This window comes from Chinchilla lanigera, unplaced genomic scaffold, assembly GCF_000276665.1.
Source record: "Chinchilla lanigera isolate Chin_1 unplaced genomic scaffold, ChiLan1.0 scaffold00070, whole genome shotgun sequence".
Classification (NCBI taxonomy): Eukaryota; Metazoa; Chordata; class Mammalia; order Rodentia; family Chinchillidae; genus Chinchilla; species Chinchilla lanigera.
The window spans coordinates 9,606,196-9,622,129 of NW_004955471.1; positions in this window are offsets into that span (position 1 = coordinate 9,606,196).

The window sequence follows — 15,934 nt, forward strand, 5'->3', positions numbered from 1 at the left end:
AGTATGGTCTCTAGTTGCATCCATTTACCTACAAAAGCCTCGAGTTTATCTTTTTTAATAGCTGAGTAATACTCCATTGTATAAAAATACAACTTTTTTATCCATTCCTCACTGGATGGGCATCTGGGTTGTTTCCAAGATTTAGCTATAACAAATTGTGCTGCTATAAACATGGGTGCACATATATCGCTGTGGTATGCTGTCTTTAATTCCTCTGGGAAAATACGCAGAAGGGGAATAGCTGGGTTAAATTGGACTTCCAACCTAGTTTTGTGAGGAATCTCCAAATTGATTTCCACAGTGATTTCACCAATCTACACTCCCACCAGCAGTGGAGAAGTGTTCCTTTCTCCCCACAGCCTCTCTCTTTGTTATTGGTTGATTTCTTGATGATAGCCATTCTTTCTGGGGTGAGCTGGAATCTCAGTGTTGTTTCAGTTTGCATTTCTTGAATGACTAATGACGTTGAACATTTTTTCATGTACTTATTTACCATTAGTATCTCTTCCTTAGAGAAGTGTGGGTTCATCTCAGATGCCCATTTTTGGGTTGGGTCTTTGAATTTGGGGGGCCTACGACGGCTGTTAATGACCGAATCCAAGCGCACCGACAGAACGAAAGCCCTTTGCATGGCGCTTATTCTTAGTCGGTGGGGAAATTTGCCAACGTTTCGCCTTTGCTGACGGAGCAGGCCACCTTCTCTGTTCGGTGTCGCTGCCGAGGACAGGCGTCTTCCCCTGGGGAGGAGGAGAAGCAGCCGGTGCAGCTGGACCTCAGCGTTGCCAGCGCGGCGCGCGCTCACAAATGCTGCCCCGAAAGGTCCTGACACGCCCAGCTTAGGGCCACGTGGGAACTATTTTCAGCTCTGACCCAATCTGAAAATTAGCCTCTTCACCTAAAAGTCACATTTTAGAAAACTCCTCTTACGCAGGGAAGATGGACCTGAGAATAAAAAGGCAGCTGAGGGCACCGCAGACTCAAGTGGGGGCACCCTGAGCTCTGGCCGATAGCCAGCGCTGAGATGCGTCGCATGCACTGTAATATTTGTGCTTGTATTTGCTGCCCTTTATTTAATGATTTCTAAATTTGTTTTTTACCTGACACTTGGACACATAAGCACCGTACATGTTAATCAGGCACCCTGTGGTGCTTTGACACATGAATAGCTGGTGTAATGTTTTGTGTCAGGTTGAACACACCTCTCCTCAAATATTTATCACGTGTTTATATGAAGTTTTAAAATCCTTTCTTCTAGGTTTTGCGACATCCAGAACATTGTTGTTGTCTATTGTGATTTTCCCATGCAGTGATTTAAATATCCTTTACTTTGCCCGATGTTTAACCGGACACAGCAATGTTAAAAAACTGTACAATACCTAAGGTTGACTCTGCCTAGAGCCATGTGAGCCCTATTCTGAGCATGATGGTGAGCACAGCACGGGGTCTGATTTGCCTTCTACCCGCCCCTCTTTGCAGAGGGTTAGCCCTCCTGACGGTAAGGGGGAAGAGTGAAGGACTGGGCAATTTATACTCTCCCATCGCGTTTCTTGTTGGGAACTACGCTCCTCACAGCCACGCTGAGTTTTCTTTCCACTAAAACTTTATCCAGATAAAATATTTGCCCATAATATCAGCACTCTGGGAGGCTGAGGCAGGAAGATTGCAAGTTTAAACCCAGCTTGGGCAAGCTAGTAAAAACCTGTTTCAAAATAAAATATTATTATACTAATAAAAAAAAGGTTGGGGACATAGCCTAGAGCTAAGGCCCTGGGTTCAGTCCCTGGTATCACAGAAGAAGGAAGGAAGGAATGAAGGAAGGAAGGAAGAAAGGAAGGAAGGAAGGGAGGGAGGGAGGGAGGAAGGGAGGGAGGGAAGGGGAGGGGAGGAAGAAGGGGAGGAGGGAGGGGAGAGAAGGGAAGGGAAGGGAAGCAGGGGAAAGGAAGGGAGGGGAGGGAAGGGATAGACTGGGTGGGACTAGAATGACTAGAGAACCCTCTGCAGTGCATTCACTGCACGGGTCCCCAGGGTGAGCATGTCTGCAGCCTCCTCCAGAGAGAAGCAGGGAGCAGTAGGACAGTTGCTGTCAGAGACACCAGCCAGAAGTAAATAAATGCAAAAGAGAATTTTGCTTTCTGCTTAATTAGGTTCCAATCTCTCAGCCATTACAGATACCCATGTGATAAATGATGACGGTAAAAGGAAAATATTAAGAAGTTTAGCAGAGTGCAGCACCCGCTATTATTAATCTGATGACCTTTTCATTTGTAATCTTTGCATGTGCCATTACGTAAAGTGAAACATGCAGGAAAAGATACCCGCAGAGGAGATTTGTTCGTATTTTAAAGTGTATAAATATGGGCAACGTTAACCACTGGAGACACTCTCATTTTTAAGGTTACAAATTCTTAATGAATTATAATTAGGTATCACACTTCAATTACTCCTTTACATAGACAAAATGTGTGCTCCTGAAGGTTTTTTTGTAAATAAAAGTAAATCTCTCCCTTTTATTTATGCTAAAATCACGTAGCTGGGGCAAGTATACTCTTATTAATTAAGCTCCTTTTCCATTTTATGCCTAATGCTATTGTTTGTTTATATAGAATGAAGACGTAGGAGTCTAAGGGAAATACACAGTGGTCATCTACAGAAAGTACCTGAAGGAGAAAAAGCCGGCTCGGAATTCTCGGTTGCGTTCTGCTTTTAACAAAGGTGGAGTTGTCTGGACCAGATTTACTCTCCTCCCATAAACATCTAGGAAATTAAGTGTAAGACTGCTGCGTCTGAGTGGGAATCAGGGACCACAGAAGTCAGAAGATACGAGACCAGAGTAAGGGGAATAAGTGTGGTGAAGCTTTCAGCACCTCAGCTTTCTGCCCAGGGGGTTAAGGTCAGGGTCAGGGTCAGGGTTAGGGTCAGGGTCGGGGTCGGGGTCAGGGTCAGGGTCAGGGTCAGGGTCAGGGTCAGAGCTATGTCAGAGCCCCCTTGAACCTGTTGCTAAATACCAAGCAGAATTTCTTAGGGATTCATCGCGTAAGGTCAGGCACGCTTTGATCAGGGAGCTGTAAAGTATTCACAGAACTCATTCAGGTTGGGATGACACTGAAGTCTGACTGCCCACGCTGCTCAGCCTCCAGTGGAGCATCGGCCTTGTCCTGGGCCCTAGGATCCTTTAGGCCTGATCAGGAGGGCTGCATTTTGAAGCTTCTCAGTTGATTCCTGTGGTCCATCTCTCCTCTTCAAGAACTTCTGTGCCCTCCTCCTCTCCAGTGGGAGCAGAGTATAGCGACTTTGTCTCCCGTGGTGCTACTGAATTTAGTTATTAATTCTAGGAATCTTCTGGTGGAGCTCTTGGTGTCTTCTCTGTAGAGTACCATGGCATCATGAAATAATTATAATTTAACTTCTTCCTTTCCTATCCTTACTCCTTTTATTTCTTTCTCGTGTCTAATTTCTCTTTCTAATATTTTGAGGACTATATTCAACACAAGCGGTGATAGTGCACACCCTTGTTCCTGATTTTATTAAAAGGAAAGCTTTCAGATTTTGTCTACTTAGCATGATGTTGGTTGTTGGTTTCCCACAGGTGGATTTTATTAGATTGAGATACAGACCCTTTTTTCTAATTTTCTACAGAGTTTTTATTAGGAAAGGATGTTGGATTTTATCAAATGTTTATTGTTTGTATGTGACTATTGAGATGCTTGTGTGGTTTTTGTCTTTGCTTCTGTTACTATGATGTATTACATTTATTGATATGCATACACTGAACCATCCCAATCCCTGGGATGAAGCTTCTTGGTCATGACGTATAATCTCTTCAATGATTTGTTACATTCTATTTTCCAGCACCTTACTGAGGATTTTCACATCTGTATTCATTAAGGAAACTGTCCTGTAGTTTTCTCTTTTTGGTTGTGTCCTTTATTGGTTTTGGTTTCTGGGTAAATCTTCAGAATGACTTCAGGAATACTACATCCCTTTCAATTTCATTAAAGAGTTTGAGGAGTAGCCACATTGGATCTTCTCTAAAGTTCTCATAGAATTCAACAGTGAATCTGTCAGGACAATCTAAGCTTTTCTTAGATTTTCTTTTTTATAATTACTTTTTAAATTTCATCCACTGATATTCAGGATTTTTAATATCATCTTGCATCAGTTTTGCCAATTCATATGTATCTAGGAATCTATCCATTTCTTCTGAATTTTCCATTTTACTAGAGTACATAATCTCAGAGTATTTAAAGATGATCTGGATTTCCCCTGAATCTGTTTTAATTTCACCCTTTCTGATTCTAATTGCATGGATTTTGGTCTTTTCATTCTTGTTTTGATAAGGCTGGCTAAGTGTCTATTTTGTTTAATCTTTCAAAAAACAAAATTATTGACTGATTGCTTCTTTGTAGCAGGATACAAAGTCAGCACTCAAAAATCAATAGCCTTCCAATATACCGGTAACAAACGCAGTGAAAGAAAAATTAAGAAAAGAATATCTTTGACAGTGGCATCAAGAAAAATATGTAGGAATTAACCTAACCAAGGAAGTGAAAGGCCTCTATGATGTCAACTGGTAGTCTGGAAAAGGAGACTGAAAGGGATATCAGAATATGGAAAATGTCCCCTGTTCATGGATAGGCAGCACCAATGTACTGTAGTCAAATTGCAACACTTCCCAACCGCTCTACATGTTTAATGCTTTTCCAGTCAAAATACCAGCAGCATTCCCCATGGACTAAAGAAAGCAATTCTAAAATTCACACGAAACCAGAGGAGATGCAGAGTAGCAAAAGGAATTCGGGGCAACAAGGGCAAGGCCTGGGGTGCTACAAACCTGACTTCAAATTATATTCCAGAACTTCAGTGATCAAAAAAAAAATTGTATGGCCAGGCATGGTGGGACTTGCCTGTATTCCCAGTACTTGGGAGGCTGAGGCAGGCCATCACCGTGAGTTCAAGGGCAGCCTGGGATACATAGTGATTTCAAGGCCAGCCTGAAGTGCATAGCGGGACCCTGTTTCAAAAACAACAAAAAAAATTGCATGGCATTGGCAAAAAGACAGACTTGAAGGTCAGTGGAGTAGGATAGAAGATGCAGACACAACCCCCGGCACGCTCAGCCACCTTATCATTGGTAAAGGAGCCAAACACCTTTCCTAGAGGATAGACAGTCTCTTTAATAAATGGTGCTGGGAAAACTGGCTTTCCTCATGCCAAAGATTAAAGCTAGACCCATGTCTCTCACCATGCAGTAAGCTAAAATAAGAATGGATCAAATATCTAAATATTAAAACAGAAACATTTATTCTTGAAGACATTGGTTTAGACAAAACTTTATAAAGAAAACTCCAGTTGCACAAGAAATATTATAAAGAATCAACAAATGAGATCGTACCAAATTACAAAGCTTCTGCACAGCAAAAAAACCACATGAAGAGGTAACGTACAGGATGTGAAAATTTTTTCCAGCTACTCCTCAGACAGACGACTAGAATATATAAATAACTCAATAAATTTTGACCCCACCCCTAAATTAAAAATCATTCCAAAAATGGGCGTCTGAAATGAATAGACATTTCTCAGATTAAGAAGTACAAATGGTAAATAAGTAGATTAAAATGCTCAACACTGCTGGTCATTTGAGAAATGCAAATTAAAGCAACACTAAGATTTCATCTCACGCCAGAAAGAATGGCTGTAATCAAGAAATCAAACAATAACAAATGCTAGCAAGGCCATAGGGGAAAAGGAGCTCCTCTCTACTATTAGTGGGAGGGTAAATTTGTAAAACAACTACAGAGAGCAGTATGGGGATTCCTCAAAAAAAACTAAAAGACTATTACAGATTCTATTTGACACAGCTATTCCTTTTCTAGATATCTTCAGGAAGCAGTTAAAGACATTACACCACAGAGATAGGTTCATATCCATGTTTACAGGAACACAATTTTTCATAGCAAAATCTTGGAAACAGTCAATATGCCCATCAACAAATGAATGGATAAAGATGATGTAATATTCATACAGTGGAGCACCATTCTGCCATAAAGAAGGATAAACTTGGAACATTTTGAGGTAAACAGATATGTGCTGAGATCAATCAGACACACAAGTTTAAATATCTCACTGTCTCTCTTCTGTGAAAAACCCTGTTCAGATGACCATATGATCTGTATCCTCCATGCTGTCGATGTGATGTGTCATGAATATTAATTTATGTATTGAAACTTCCTTTCATTCTCTGGGATGAAGTAAACTTGAAGGTGATGAATTACACCTTGGTTTTTATGACAGTTCTATTTTTTGGTTGTGTCTTGTGTGGTTTGCTCTTGGTAATAACTGGATTTGAAAAGATTCCTTCCCTTTCAATTCTATAAATGTGTTTCAACAGAATTAGAATTTGTTTTCCTTAAAAGTTTGGTAAAATTCCATAAAGAAATCATCTAGTCTTCAGCTTTGCCTGGGATTTTCTTTGTTGGGATTTTTTTCTTTGTACTTGGGATTGAACCTAATAGTGTTGCAGTCCTTTGTACGGTTTTATTTTGTGACAGGGTTGCACTGCTTTATACAGGATACCATTAAACTTGTAATCCTCTTGCCTCAGCCTCTTGAGTTGAGATAATTTTTGTTGCTAATAAAATCTCATTCTATATTATTGGCCCATTCAGGTCTTTAATGTTCTTTTTGATTTGTTCATTTTATGTAGGTTATCCAGTTTGTTAGTATAGATTATTATAATATTCCCAAATGATGTTTTATATTTCTATGGGATGCTTTGTAAGATACCCTATTTATGTCTCATTTTATTTGTATTTTCTCTCTTTTTTTCTTGTTCTCCACAAAGATATGTCAAAGTGCTTTACCTTTTCAAAAAACCAACTCTTCCTTTCACTGATCTTTGCATTTTTATCAGTTTTAATTTTATTTCTGCTCTGACCTTTATTTCTTTCCTTCTTCTACTTTTGAGTTTGCTTGGCTCTTGAATTTTCTAAGTCCTTGAGGCACACTGCTAGGTTGTTTACTTAAAATTTTTGTATTTTTTTCTGCATACATTAATTGCAATAAATTTCTTAGTACTACTTTTGATGCATCCCTTATGTTTTGATATACCAGTTATGATTTTTATTTCAAGGAAATTTTTTCCCTTCTGACTTCCTCAGTGATCCTCCATGCACTTATGTTTGAGCTACTCCATCTCATGCTTTTATAAAATTTCTAGGGTTTTATTTTTATAGACTTCTAGTTTTATTTCACTTAAACAAGAAAACTACAGAATATGATTTCTATGTTTTAATGTATTAAGTTTTCATGGCATTCCCCAGAATATGTTTATGTTTCTGACACACAATGAATGCATACTTTTCAGGAAGTTGGTATAAGCACAGATCACAGCTAAATCTCTTTGACTTGCTATTTCCCTCATCTTCCTCCCCTCTCCTTCCATCCTAGAAACTCTTCCCCTCTTTAAAGCTCTACCTTCCTGTTACTGTCATGACCTATTATTTTGTTCTCTAATTTATTTATATTTTGAGTTTATTAAATAAAAGAAATCATGTGACATTTAACCATCTGTGTTTGAGTTATTGCCCTTAGCATTGTGGTCTCATTGGGTCATCTATTTTCCTACAAATGTCTCAAATTTACCCATCGTTATGACTGAGAAAATTATATATAAATATATATATATATATATATATATATCTATACTATTTTCTTCATCCATTCATCTGTTGATGGACATGTAAAGTATTCTCAAGATTTAATAATTGTGAGTTTTGCTGCTTTAAATATGAGTATAAATGTATCATTGTGATATGATATCTTTAACACTTTGGGAAAGATAACCAAAGGGGTATAGCTGTGTATAATGGAATTTCTACTTTCAGATTTTAAAAAAATCACTGGTTTCCATAGTGGTTGTACTAGCTTATACCCCCACTCAGAGTGTAGAAGGGTTTCCTCCAACCTTATCAGCCTTCGCTGTTTTGCATTCAGGATAGTGGCCATTCTTCTGGTGAGATGAATATCAGTGTGGTTTTGTTTTGCATTTCCGTAATGGTCAAACATGTGGAACATTTTTTGATGTTTTATTGGCCATTTGTACTGCTTTTGAAATGTGTCTATTTTTTTCAGTACTCCATACTCTTTTATTTAGAGTGACTCCTTTTTGAGATATTTATATAACCTAAATTTTAGCTCTATGTCTGAAGAGTAGATGGTAACAGTTTTTTCCATTCTGTAGATTGTCTCCTCACTGTCTTGGTTGCTTGCTGGGCAGAAGCTTTTTAATTTTATATAATCCAATTTGTTGATTTTGGTGTTATTTCTTGTGCAGTTGGGGTTCTGTTCAGAAAGTCTTTGCCTCTGTTGATGTCTGCAGAAGTTTTATCTAATTTATCTTCAGAAGATTAAGTGTTTCTATTTTAATTTTAGATCTTTCATTCATTTTGATGTTGCTTTCATCCAGGGTGAGGGTGTGAGTCTACATTCATCGTTCTGCATGTGGATAACCAGTTTTCTTGGTGTGATTTGTTAAAGAGGCTGTCTTTCCTCTACTGTGTGGTTTCGGTTCCTTTGTCAGTGATCCAATCGCTGAATGTACGTAGAATTGTTTCTGTATCCTCTATCTTTCCCATTGATCCACATCTCTGATCTGTGTCAGTTCCGTGCTGTTTTTATCACGATAGCTTTATAATATAATGTAAACATCTGGGACTGTGAGCCCTCCTCCTTTGCTCTTTCGGCGACCATCGCTTTTGCTCTGCTGGGTCTGTTATAGTTCCATGTGACTTAAGATAGTTTCCTGTAGTTCTTTAAAGACTGGTGTTGGCATTCTGAATGGGATCACATTTTCCCACCTCCAAGGCCCTCCGGCATCACAGACTGGGGCAGTGACACAGCTTAAAGCACTTGACCTCTGGCTCATCAGTGGCGCAGAAATGCAGCCACAGCAGTCCCTTGGGCACTCACGGCCAGAAGTCACAGCGGTGGTGTGATGTCAAGTGGCAGGAGCCTTGCAGGTGAGCGGCAGGAAGTGTGATGCTGTCCTCCCCCACGGTGCGGAAGGAGCCCCCAGGGAGAGTGATGGAGACTGAGGCGAAGGCACTATCCTCTCAGGACCCCCGTGGCCAAGGGCTCCTTTGGGGTGAGTTGACAGCTCAGACTTTCCTTCCCCTGACTGCTTCCTTAGTGCCCGCTGGGAGCAGATGTGGTCAGAACCGTGCAGTCTCTTGCCCAGCACACAGCGAGGGGGAAGGGGCAAGAGCCGTGTCATTGCTCAGTCTCCTCAGCAGAACCCCGTGAACAGCGCGGCAGTGGGACCCATGTTTCCTCCGGCCTGTAAGTCACAGGCGTCTGCACATGGCGTGAGAGGAGGAGGCGCAGGACTCTTGCGTTTGAGTGCCTTCCGCCCCACACTTGCAGGAGTCCACACACGGCCCGCCACACCCTGGGTTTCAGGGCAAGAGCCTTACCGTCTGCTTCTGGACGGCAGCGCCTGCTTTTCTTCCCGTGGTTCATTATCTGCTCACCGCAGTGCGGGGCACCTGCAGGAATGAGACTGCAGTCACTGTGCTAGTCTCTTTGGTTTCCAAGACAGCTACCACCCTCTGAACCTGAGGCAGGGGCGTGTCTGTGGAGCCCCAGAAAGGGGAATGCGCACAACTGCGTGAACTCAAGAGCAGTCAGAATTCGGAGAACAGCTCAGTTCTCAAGATGACGCCTGCTACAAGTGAGGGCTCTCTGGGAAATCACGAGATCCTTCCCAAGCGGGGCTGCTGTGCAGACTTCAAGGTTCTCATCCAGTGCGGCTGTGCGCCAGTGAGCACTGTGAAACTTCCAGTAGTGACTATCCCAGCTTCTGTGGGGGAAGAGTTTGTTGGGACTCCCGTGTGATCTCGCTTCTGTAAAGGGGAGATTCCCCTTCTCCTGGCTATAGGGAGTGCGTGGCAGATGCCAGGATATTTTATTTCTCTTCTTATCCTCTTGTCTTAGGTCTCTGAATGTTATAAAGTCCAAGTTTCACATCTTCTGGATTCCAGTGTGATCCTTTGGTCACTAAGCTCAAAATACAACCATACACCCATTGCCTTGGTTCTTCCTTAGGGAACAAGAAGTAAGTGCTGGGTACCTTTAGTCAGCCGACCTGCATACCTAAGAATAAACTTCTGACAAATGTAAAACCGTGGAATCTACGTGTACTTGTTATACAGCATCTGAGACATAAGCATCAGTATATTCTTACTTTCCCTTTGTCAAATAGCACACAGAAAAATTTTTTCATCTGCCCCCAAATGATTTTTTTCATCTGCCCCCAAATTTTGCAAGGAATAAAGAAAATAAAGCCAGAAGAGTGAAATAAGATAAAATCATGGAAGAAAACAAGGATTTGACTTCTATGGTTACAGTGCTTCCATTGGTAATAGACAACTACAACCCCTCTAATTATCAGGAGATTAAAATTTACTTGGGTTAGGGACCTTAAGTAAAATACTGATTTTTAAGCATCCAGTTACTTGAATCTGGCTCACATTTTAAAATGTCTGGAAAAGTCTAAGGCATCAGCTTTTCCCATCACTGGGACAAAATATCAAACAACAGCAAACTAAAAGAGACATTTATTTTGGTTTTCACGGTCTCGGTCTTCAGTACCTGGTTTCCTGGCTCCAAGGCAGAGGTGGAGGAGCAGAATGGGAGGGAGGAGAGCAGCTGCTCCGCCCATGGCAGCAGGAAGAGGAGAGAAGAAGGAGAGCAGGAGACAAGAATGCACCCCCAGGTCACACCCCAGTGGCCCACTGTCCCACCTGTCTGTCCCTCTCAGCTGCATATCCAGCTGTGAATTCACCAGGGAACAGTCCCTGGGTGAGTACTGCGCCCCATGATCCAGCCAAGTTCTGAAAGCCTCAGCTTTGAACACTAGGACTGCTACACTAGGTCTAAACCACTACACGTCCCAATAGCATAGTCACCACAGACACAATGATCGGCTCCCTCGGGGCGAGGAGTCATATGTAACACGTTTGGCCTGAACACAAAATTCGAAGTAGGGTTTTCCCAAGCATGCTACTCACACGGCAGAGAGACGGATTATATCCTGGGATTTAAAAACTATATCAGAACTTCTACTTACATCGGTTTTATCCATAATCTCCAATTAGGCCTTTTCTTTGTTAATACACTGATAGAGGCCTTCCAATTTTTTCCCAGATATGAACGATTTTTGATGGAATCCCATAATTGTCTCAGCTTGAGAAGCATTGTAGCTCTTGGTTTCAGCAATTTCCATTGCCTGTTAGGGGCAGGGACAGAATGTGACTTCTCCTAAGGGGACGCAAGAATGGCTCATCCGATTCTTGAGGGGACAGTGGAACTTTGTAGCATCAGGGAGGACGAGCAGGTTTTCCTTAGTAGCCAAACCCAGCTCTGCAGGCGAGGATTGCAAGCTGAGGGAGCGGTGGGCACACACGGATGGGCCAGTTTCCTTGTCAGAAGCGAATCCTACATGATGTTAAGGTTAGTACAGGAAATTCTCCCACAGGGCTTCCGATTCAGGTTCAGAACAGTTCAGCTGATGAGGACTCCGTATTTCCACCCCAACAGAAATGAAAAGGGATAAACAGAGTTTTACTGCCTAGAAGAACAGGAAGGAGCTCATTTTCTTTGTTATAAAAATCATTTACTGTTAGTTTTTGTGGATTTTTTTAGTACACATTTATAGTGTGCAATAATTGTATTCCTTGCAAAGAGCTGGTGCCTGCCCATGACAGATCTTAATACTTTGCTCTTCTCCTTCCTTTCCTTCACCCCTTCCTCCACCCTCTGTCTCCTTCTCTTTTTGTGAAAGATTTATCTCCACTTACTATTATCTATCTTCTATCTTGCACTTTAATTTATTTATATTCTGGGTTTCACAAGTAAGAAATCTTGTGATATTTAAGGTTGCATTTATAAATTTTTAAAAAGTGAGGCAAGTGCAACAAATATATTTCATAATTTTGGAGAATTATTAGATTATGATTCATGCAAATTTGTACAAAACTTGACTTGTTACCTTAGCCTACTTTGAACTGCAATCCATGTTCTTAAGTTTATCTGTATCCTGACTTTGGAGCTGTTAGACAGAAATCATTTGTGCAGACTTGGAAAGGCACATGTCGGAATTCAATGGCTGTTTACTTAAATGAGCATAGCAGTTTTCAAAAGTGGTTTTCCCTCATTGCCTGTATTTGCATAATGTTTAGTTTCAGGAAACTTATCTAAAAGCAATGAAAGTTTGAAGTTCGTGAGTGTTCTTTAATCAAGAATGTGGTTATGCATCTGGAATCAGTTGGTTAATACAGAAAAGTCTGAATTATTATCTGTAGACAATTCTGTAATTTTGATTTTCTGAGAATTTTTACTTGTAAGTTGTTTCCAAATAAATGAAGAACACAGGTGTCGGAGAAATGTTACTTTTAATTTTCAGTACAGACACATTCTTTCACCATTGCTTACTTGCCTCAACAACAGTTACATAATTAAAATGTGATTTGTGTAGAAGAAGCCTTTCATCTTGTTAGGCAGAGGAAGGAAAGATTTGGCACCATAAATAAACTATATTTTATTCTTAGGTCTTCATTTATGCTTTAGAAAATTTGAGGCAAATATATAGATTCCTTTTCCATCTGTAATCCAAAAATTAAATAGAGCAATTATATTGTTCATCAGATATGCAAAGGTTTTATCTTGCTTATTTTGATTCTCTAAAAATGGAAGGACTATACAGAGCTGTAAAAGAATCTCTGTAATTTCTAATCTTTAATTTTTACAAAGACGGGGAACTCAAACATTGTTTCTTAATATGCTTTTTACATTTTCCCTTTTATGTTAAAAGATACAAAATCAGAATCTTGCATTATATACCAAGAGTAGTAAAGCTCTAAAGTTAGAATTATATATATTTTTTTCTTAAAATATGTCATCCAATTTGTTTTTGAGAACAGGAATGGAATAATTCATTCCGCAATTCTTAAAATTGTTCATCAAATTCTCTTCTCTGCATAAAAGACTGGAACGGATGCCAAAGCCTGCTGCTTGACAGAAAGGAAGCTGAGTGACTGACCATGCGTGAGGGGAAACTTACCCTTTTGTAAATGTTGAAATGTCCGTGACTGTGAATAAGAATTTTAACCTTTACTTTTACTTTCAAAATCCCCAGGTCTGTATCTATTACATTTCCTCGAATTTTCCTACGAACTGTAGCCTGCATGAAACGTTTCATTAGGGATAAGTCACATTCGGTGAGGTTTTTGCTCTATACCTCTTTTCTTTGCTTAGAACGGGCCTAGGAACACGACACCATCGTAGTGCTCTTCTCTTAGCTGTGGTGGATGTTTCCAGACTCCCAGCAGAGGCCTAAAACCATAGATAATACCGAACACTACACATAGTATGCTTTTTCCTATACACACGAACCTATGATGGTTTAACTGGAGCAAGAAAGCGAGAAATTGATAGCAACAACTAATATTACAATAGAACAACTATAACAGCACACTTTCTTGCAGTTCCTTGTGCAAAGGATGGTGCTGTTGGGAGCTGGTGGCTCTGAAGAGCTGAGCCGTAGCAGGAGAAAGGCAGGTCCTCACAGGTAGGCAGGAGCTTTAAGAGAATTTGGGGTCCGCTCCTCTCCCCTCTGTCTTGTTTCCTGGGCAGAGATCAATGGTTTTTGTCTTTGTTATACTCCCATAATGATGTGCTGCCTCACCCGGATCAACAAAGACAAGTCCTGGCCCTGGCTGACCCTCCCACACTGAGGATCAGATGAGACTTTTTTCTGGAATAGTTGACTATTGCAGGTATCTGACAGAGTGATGGGGAGGTGGCTAACCTATACTGTAATAAATCATTTATGAACGTGGCTTTCCTGTCTCAGTTAAAATATCTTGAATAGATAGTCTGACCTCTTTTTTATTTTACAAATAAGGGGTAAGACTACATTAGACTTTGCATTCATTATCAGCAATCATTTTTGACAAATATTCTCACTAATTAGGTGCGGAAACTGTGGTCTGTTTTTAAATTAAATTTTAACTAAAGCTTTCTTAAAATATTTGAGGATTTTTTAAAAAGAATTCCCCAAATTAGCCTTGTTAGAAAAGAATTTGAGCTGAGTATGGTGGCACATGGCTATAATCTCAACACCTGGAAGGCTGAGGCAGGAGAATCACTATAAATTTCACCAGCTTAAGCTACATAGAGCACTTAAGGCCAGCCTGAGCTAAAAAATGAGACCTTGTCTCAAAAAAAAAAAAAAAAAGGATAAAGGAAAGAAAAGAATTTGAAAGCAGGCAATGGCGGAAGGAATCTCAATTAAACAAACCACTTTAAACTCCAAAGTCTATCATCTATCATCTCCAAAGTCTATCCCTTGTTGGTATAGAATCTTGTATTCTCCAGGCAGACAGGGTGTCTGGTCCTTTTCAAACATAACACTGAAACAGCTCAACAGTTCTCAGTGAAACGAGAAAGAAAAGTCTCCACTAAGTTTGGAACAGTATGTGCGCCTTACAAATAATTCCATATGGGGCAGCAGTGATGGAGAAGTATGATTATTATTCAAACACCAGCCACACACATTTGTGTGCCTTCCCCTCCCTTCTACCCAAGTCGTGTCCAGGAAACTGGTTCTAAGGACCAAGTTCTCCTTCCCGGCTCAGGAGCGCTTTCTCTCTCAGTACCCAAACTCTGCGCCCTTTGTTTCTGCCGCCCAGGGCCCCTTAGTTTCATCTGTGAATCTGTGACACCCAAGTGAGAATAGCACTTGGTGATTGTGATTGTCTTTTTCTTGTTTTAAAATAACTAGAATTTTATTTTCCCATTTTTAGTCTTGACGTCTTCTCATCAGTGCAGCTAGAGTTTTGCTTGGTGTATCCTTATGTTATAAATTACTTAGGGTCAAACTTACTCTTGACTTTAAATTATATTTGACATTTACCATAAGGTACTAAGTAAACCAGTGCTGCTCAACTCTTGTTGTTCGTTAAAGCTGTTGTTGATGAGGCCCCCTCTTGCTGGGGTAGGGGCTGACCAGTAAGTTTCCTACATGATCACAGTGTAAAGGCAGAGCAAAAAGCAATGCAAGAGTAAGAGCATTAGTTAAGGTGTTGTGTGCAAGATACCAATCCCTGGAATACTATTCCTTCATACAGTGAGTTGAGTCAAGAAGTCTATATTACATTCGTGGACCATCTATCAAATTGCTATTGCCTTCAGGGCTACAGAGACAAAGATAAAAAAGACATGGGCCCTCACAGTAAAGGAAAAATAATCCTCATATTTCTATGGAAGTAATGTTTTTGATTTTTTTCACCTATAGTGCAAGTTCACATCCCCCAGCCTTTAGATATCTTGATTTTTCTTTTTTGTCCCATTCTCACCTGCTTTCAACCCTTCTTCCCCTCCTTACTGGCAGAAGCTTTGTTTTCATTATTTACAAGTCTACCCATTTTTGTGGTTTTCTTCCGAGTGAATTCCAAGGGCACGCCACATTTTTTCAGAGTATCTGAGAGATGTTTATAATTCACTCTTTTAATAGCACCAATTACTTTTAAAAAGTTTAGATGGAACATGAGGAATAACCTGAGGGAGTTTATGGTTGACAAAAGCAGTTTTATGATTTGCAAGAATGAAACACAGGATGTCTTAGAGCCCGGACGCAGGGTTAAAGCAAGGTGCTCCTGCGGCTTTCCAAGTGCAATTTTAGAAATCACCTTTCTGGAGGGACCAGGGCAGAGCACTGAGATCAGGTTCTGTGCAAAATGTTTTCAACACTGCATTTCTGCTCTGGTGAGAATAATTAGTCTATGGTATAGATTTGTCCACCATAGCGACGTGTAGATATGTGAGTTAATTACAATTAAATGCAATTTAAAAATCAGCTTTGCAGTTGTATTAGCCA